The following is a 7,529-nucleotide window of genomic DNA, read 5'->3' on the forward strand; positions in this document are numbered from 1 at the left end:
GGTCCACTGACTAGACTTACCCGGAAAACAGAAAAGTTTGTATGGACAGAGAAATGTGAGGAGAGTTTTCAAGAGCTGAAAAGGAGGCTGGTGTCAGCACCAGTGCTCGCTCTTTCCGATGGAAATGGAGAGTTTGTGATATACAGCGACGCATCGCTTAAAGGATTAGGATGTGTACTGATGCAACACGACAAAGTTATAGCGTATGCCTCTCGACAATTGAAGGAATATGATAGCATATACCCTACGGATGATCTAGAATTAGCAGCCATAGTGTTTGCCCTAAAAATTTGGAGACACTACCTGTACGGTAAGAAATGTGAGATCTACACTGACCATAAAAGCCTCAAATATATTTTCACTCAGAAGGAACTGAACATGAGACATACTACGACTGCGAAATTTTGTATCACCCGGGTAAAGCCAATGTGGTGGCTGACGCCCTTAGTAGGAAGGAAAGACTCAAGATGATAATGACATCGGAGGAGTTGATTAAAAAATTTAAAAAGATGGAAATTGACGTGAGAATGAACGGTAAGGGAACGGAAGGATTATTTGAGATTAAGCTAGTGCCAGAGCTGACTGAAAAGATACGAGTATGTCAGGAAAAGAAGATGAGTGAAGAAAGAGGAATATTGACCGGTGAATAAGTGAGATGCGAGAAGGACGAGAAAAGGGATCATGAGGTATGCGTCCCAAATTTGGATTCCAAATGTGCAAGAGTTAAAGGATGAGCTGCTGCACGAAGGGCACATCTCCAGATATTCAATCCACCCAGGAAGTACGAAGATGTACCGTGACCTTAAGGAATATTATTGGTGGCCTAACATGGAAAGAGAAGTGGCAGAGTGGGTCAGCAAGTGCTTGACATGTCAGAGAGTGAAGGCTGAACACCAACGACCTAGTGGACTATTACGACCCCTGGAAATTCCGGAATGGAAATGGGAGCATATAGCCATGGATTTTGTGACAGGCTTACCAAGAACAAAGACTAATCACGATGCCATACGGGTTGTCATAGATAGATTGACCAGGTCCGCACACTTCCTACCAATCAACGAAAAATACAACGTAGACAAGTTGGTGGATATTTACTTGAAGGAAATTGTAGTTAGACACGGCGTTCCAGTAGCCATAGTGTCAGATAGAGACCCGAGGTTTAATTCCCGATTTTGGAAAAGCTTCCAGGAATGCGTAGGCACCAGACTAAACATGAGTACCGCCTACCACCGCCAGACTGATGGACAGAGCGAAAGGACTATTTAGACCCTTGAAGATATGCTACGAGTGTGTGCCATTGATTTCAAAGGAAATTGGGATGACCACTTACCCTTGATCGAATTTGCTTACAACAAAAGCTATCACGCTAGCATAGGAATGCCCCTATATGAAGCTCTTTACGGAAGGAGATGTCGCTCTCCCCTGTGTTGGGACGAAGTCGGAGAACACAAGATATTAGGACCAGAGTTAGTCCAGCAGACCAGAGAAATGGTAGGACTCATCAGGAAAAGACTGGTAGCAGCCCAGGACAGACAAAAGAAGTACGCTGACCAGACCAGGAAGGATAGGGAATACGAAGTAGGAGATTCTGTGCTATTGAAGGTATCTCCGTGGAAAGGAGTGATGAGATTTGGGAAGAAAGGGAAGCTGAGTCCCAGATTCATAGGACCCTTTGAAATTTTGAGGAGAATAGGACCTCTAGCTTACGAGCTCACCTTACCTCCTAATTTGCAACAAGTGCACAACGTGTTCCACATGTCCATGTTAAGGAAGTACCATGCAGATGGATGACATGTAATAGAATACGAGTAGGTAGATTTACAACCAGACCTGACCTGCATCGAGCAGCCGGTAAGGATAATGGACCAAAAAGAACAAGTGCTGAGGAACAAGACTGTGAAGCTAGTTAGGATCTTATGGAAAAATAAAAATGTTGAGGAATCAACTTGGGAACTTGAAGACGCAATGAGGAATAGATATCCCCACTTATTTTCTAATTGATTCTGGGACGGAATCCTTGTTAGAAGGGAAGACTGTAATAACTCGAAATTTTGAGACCTTGTAAAACGTTTAATGAATAGTAACCCTGACGGACGGGAAAAACTTTTGAGCCCACACTATGTAGTAGATGAGAAGATGAGTTTCGGAGTTGATATTACGATTATACGTACCAAATGAGTGTATGTAAACGCTATTAGTTTTCGAAGAAAATGAACTTTGAAAAACGACCGTATTTACGACCCATCGAGGATTACGGGGATCACAATATAATTACGAGATTAAAACCCTATGGATTTATATTCAAGTATGATAATTAAAAATATAAGGAATAAATACTAAAGGAATTACGTCGCGAACCATTTACGAATAAGTATTACAGAAACGTTTAAGCGACCGAGCGAACGCGTAAACGATTAAATAAATGTAACACACTAACTAAACCATGGTAAGAAAGTAACCATGGTTACTTCATCAAATAATGAGCTAACCATAGGATGATCAAGCTAGCTAGCAAAATAGTGTGCTAAGGAAGCTAACACATGTAGTTAGCTTGTAAGCTAGCAAGCTACTTAGATTTTGTCCCCAAGATTTGCAACAAGAATAAACCTAGGATTCAACCTAGGAGAATAAAAATCAAGTGGAAGATATCACACCCATTTCCTAGAAGCAATCTAGAGAAGCAACCAAGAGAAGCAAGTATAAATACCCCCCTTCACCTTGCTTCCATTCGGCCCCTTCAAGAAAGAGGAAGAAATCCAAATTCAAATCTCAAAATCTAGCCATGGTAAAATCATTCCATTAATTCTCCAGCTTCTAGCAATTAAACTAAGGTAAGAAAATTCTTTCATCTCTTTTTATCAAGGTTGATGGGTGAAATAAAATCAAGAAAGTCACTAGTGAATAGTATGAATAATAACCTCTCTTTGGTTTCTTGATTTCAATGGTGGTTTTAGGTTCCAAAAATCATACCAAGAACTTTCAAGCCTCCATCATCCTCAAGAACACATCTCAAGCTTTCAAGAAAGGTAAAAATCTTTGGTCCAACTTTATTTAAGATCCATTTAGTATGTGGTAGTAAACCTAGTTCAATGAGTGGTATTGATGAAATCTTGGTGTTTAAGTAAGTAGATTTAAGGTTGATTGTTGTTGCCTCAAGAACATGATGTTCTTGAGATGATTTTATGTGTTGATGATGAAATGATGATTGTTGGTGGTTGTGTTAAGAGTTAGGGCGTAAACGAAACCCCGATCGTAAACGTAACTCCGTTAAAGCCAACAAATCGTAACTTTAAGATTCTGCAGAAAGTCCCGAAGTTTTAAACTATAGTGTCTTGAAAAATAACCCTTGATTATGATATAAAATGTTATAAGGATCGTTTAGGTGCTTGAATCGCTTGATTCTGATTTACAGATCAAAAGTTATGGTCGTTTTACTAAAAGTGATTTACGCGACAAAAACTGCTTCGAATTATGAACTTTGAAAATATAAAGGATCGACTTAAAGTGTTCATAAATAATGAAATTTTTACAGAGAGTAAAATATTGAGTTTCATAACTTCCATAAAAATTTCAAGTGAAAATAATTATTTCTCAATTTTATAAAAATATCAGAGGCGAGACCACGCGAGTAGAAACCGTAAGAATCGATAAGCGGAGCCGACGACGATAATGAGAATGAACCTAAGATACATAGAAAAATAAAGTGACCATAATGTGAATAATGACTTAAAGGAATAATAAGGGTAGTATAAGTTAAGAGGGTGCATAATAAGTAGCACACGAGTGTGAGTCGCTGTAAATTAGAACGGGACCTAACGAAGTGAATTGTGTTTATGGTTATAGATTTCCGAACAGAACCTAGAGCATCCTCCACCTCGAGATACCCAGGCAAGTTTACGAACCCAACTCCATTTACTGTTGTGTTGTGAAAGGATTGTTTTATTATCATTGCATAAATACCATGTTTGCCATGATACGTAGTTGTTGAATTTCCGCATAATGTAGCGATGTACGATAAGTACATATCGTGAAATGTTTATTCCGCTTATAAGCGTGACATATTATATAAGACCGAGAATCGGTCGGCATTTAAGATAAAATCCGAGAATTATTTCGGTGATATTATAGGACGGTTATAAGTCCATAGTAGTACATTTTAAAAGGGACTCAACGTCCACTTAAGAAGTATTTTACCTCGAACTTTTATTAAAATGATTTCCCAACGATCATATTCCCTCAATTATATTTTATTGTTCGAATATTAAATACCATATACTTATTCTTTTTTCATGGAAGTAGTATACCCCAGAAATTATTTATTTCAAACCGGATTAATCATTAAGGATTATTAATTGTGTATACATAACCTAGTTGAGGATTATTATTTTAAATACTCTTTTAAAAGAATAAACTCATTCAACATTTAATTATTTATCGATTATCATTTAATTAATTATTATTTATTAAAGGGTTTAGTTTTGATTTATAAATCATAGATCCGATTTAAAACATACTTTCTGATTTCGGAAAATCATTCGAGTAATTTCAGATCGTCGGAGAATGTTACTCCGACTTCTTTAATATTTTGAATATAGTTTCAAGGAGAAACGAGAAACTTTTTCCCCTTATTTAATTATCTGTTGACAACGGTCAACTCACATCCTTAGTACTTCCTCCGAAACTTTCGAAAGTACATATATATATATATATATATATATAGTAAAGCTATGCCTATCCACAAGCAAAACGCTTGGAGGAACTTCGATGTGGTTCGAGTTCTCGAGATATGATAGGATTTCCTAAAGGACAAGGGAGGGGTAGGATCCAAGTACTCCGTGTATTGGATAAACTACTGGTATCGTAAGAGACGGTACAATATGTACTTATTGATCTGTGAAGTGTGTGTATACCCGAAATGAGGACACATAGCCCGTATGCGGCAAGAGTGATACCCGAGATGTGAAGGTGTCGTTCCTCTACTAGTAGAAAAGGTTACTTTTATCGCAGTACGACTGATCATCGTATGCGGTGGCTCCAACGGATGTCCAAATTCTTCCAATTGTAATTGTGATACAATACCGTAACCCAAGCCTAGGTGCTGGGATTACTATTAAGGTATTCGCAGGATAATAAAATCCCTTAAAGAATTGTTTTCATAGAAGGTGTGCATCACCAAGGAAAACTATTTTCGAATAAAACATAATTATCGTATATGATGTTATCATACAATCATTTTCAAACTGTACATTATTATACTGGGCATTATAGCTCACACTTATTTTCTTAAATTGACACAACATAACAGTGAATCAAGATGCCTGCCATGAGAACCACAGCCAGGAAACGGTTAGGAAATGGCCAGCTGTTTCGTAGATTGTTTGGTGTTGTACCACAGGTAGTCCGAATAAGCTGGATTAGTTTTCAGTTGTTTTTAGTTCGGCTTATTTATAAGTATGACTTAGGTAAGATAATAAAAAAGAAACGTATATTTGGCCGGGGAACTAGGTTTACTTAAAGGTTACTCCCCGGTAAGACTAAATTACTTTTGGGTTGTAATAATTATCACTTGATGGTTGAAAGTACTCTAGATATGATGGTTCGTTTCCAAGACAATAACCTATAAGTGTGTGTGTGTGATAAGTGTGGGGTCGTGAAGCGTGAGTACTTACATATTGTAGTGTAAGTTGTGTGGTTGTAATAGTTTAGATGGCGTGGCCTCCGTGATTCCTGACCCCAGGTTTTGGGGTGCCACAATTGCAATGTTAATTACTAGTTTATGTGCTTTCCATCAGTGGTCGTTAAAGTTCATTAACTCGGACATTGTTACTTATTTGTTTCCTTGTTTTATTTCAGGTGATCTAGCGAGGGTGTATGCATACGCGTTCGCGTACTCGTAAGAGAACACTGGATAAAGCCGAGGAAGAACTTGTGGTAGTTCGTAGGGAAGTTTTTGAGGAAGAAAAGAAGGTAGAAGAAGAAGAGAAAGTTGAAGAGCCAATTGTAGTAGCTATGGGTGATCAAGAAGAAAATCTGAAGGCTTTGATGGACTATTCTAAGCCTAAGATTAATGAAATTCAGTCTAGCATCATTAGACCAGCCATTGCGGCTAACACTTTTGAGATCAAGTCAAGCACGATCCAGATGATACAGAACACAGTTCAGTTTGGGGGTTCTCCTACCAAAGACCACAACATGCACATCAGGGATTGCATCAAGATCTGCGACATTTTCAAGTTTAATGGTGTGACTGAAGATGCTATCAAGCTGCGATTCTTCCCATTCTCTTTGAGGGACAAAGTACGCGATGGTTACACTCTCTACCGGCAGGGTCTATCACAACTGGGGAAGATCTTGCTTAAAAGTTTCTCACTAAATTTTTTCCCATGGCGAGGACTACAGCAATCAGGAATGCTCTTACCTAGTTTACGCAACAAACTGGAGAATCTCTGTGTGAAGCTTGGGATCGATATAAGGAGATGCTAAGGAAGTTCCCACACCATGGCATGCCTGATTGGATGATTATCAACTGTTTCTACAATGGATTGAGTCCTACTTCTAGGCCCATGCTTGATACAGCATCAGGAGGAGCCTTGTGGGCTAAGAGCTATGATGAAGCTTACGAACTTATTGAACTGATGGCTGCTAATGAGTACCAGAATCCTTCCCAGAGACTGACTCAGGGAAAAGTTACAGGAATTCTGGAGTTGGATGCAGCGACTGCTATAGCTGCCCAACTTAAGGCTTTGACAATGAAGGTGGACATTTTGGCTAATTATGGAGTTAATCAAATCACTAGTGTCTGTGAGCTTTGTGCTGGTGCCCATGAGACTGATCAGTGCGCAATTTTGAATGAATCAGCTCAGTTCATGAGCAACTTCCAGCGATCGCAGCAACCTATTCCAGCCACCTATCATCCTAATTTCAGTTGGAGCAATGCTCAGAATGCGGTTCAACAGCCTTATCATCAGTATTCAGCTAAGCAATACAACCCCCTGGTTTTCAGCAACCGCAGTATGTACCAAAACAACTCCAGCTGCAACCAGCTAATAAAAAATCTGAATTAGAGGAGTTGAAGCTTATGTGCAAGAGCCAAGCAGTTTCTATCAAGACCTTGGAAAATAAAATTGGGCAAATTGCCAGTGCCTTGCTAAATCGTCATCCTGGTACACTGCCTTGTGACACTGAAGTGCAAGGAAAGAAGGAAGCTAAGGAGCAGGTAAAGGAAATCACTTTGAGGTCTGGAAAGGTTGCTAATCCCGAACAAACTTAAGAGTTGACTGAAAAAGCTGGAGCTGAGAAAGAAGTAGAGCAGCAGGATGAAGAAGTGGAACCAAGGAAGACTACTGTTGAGCACACTCCTCCTGAGGGTAATACAGGGGAGAAACAGATCTATCCTCCACCGCCTTTTTCTAAGAGGCTGCAGAAGAAAAAGTTGGACAAGCAATTCGAGAAGTTCCTGGAGGTATTCAAGAAACTTCATATCAACATACCTTTCGCTGAGGCTCTCGAGCAGATGCCTAGTTATGCAA

General features: G+C 39.2%; 1 non-coding gene across 1 annotated transcript; it reads right to left on the minus strand.

The window, feature by feature from the left end:
- Positions 1-6,398: 6,398 nt before the first annotated feature.
- LOC141676138 (small nucleolar RNA R71) lies at positions 6,399-6,505 on the minus strand. Its single transcript, XR_012556744.1, has one exon. It is a non-coding gene; the product is annotated as a small nucleolar RNA R71 (small nucleolar RNA).
- Between the last annotated feature and the right edge of the window lie 1,024 nt (positions 6,506-7,529).

The sequence above is a fragment of the Apium graveolens genome, chromosome 7, assembly GCF_009905375.1.
Source record: "Apium graveolens cultivar Ventura chromosome 7, ASM990537v1, whole genome shotgun sequence".
Classification (NCBI taxonomy): Eukaryota; Viridiplantae; Streptophyta; class Magnoliopsida; order Apiales; family Apiaceae; genus Apium; species Apium graveolens.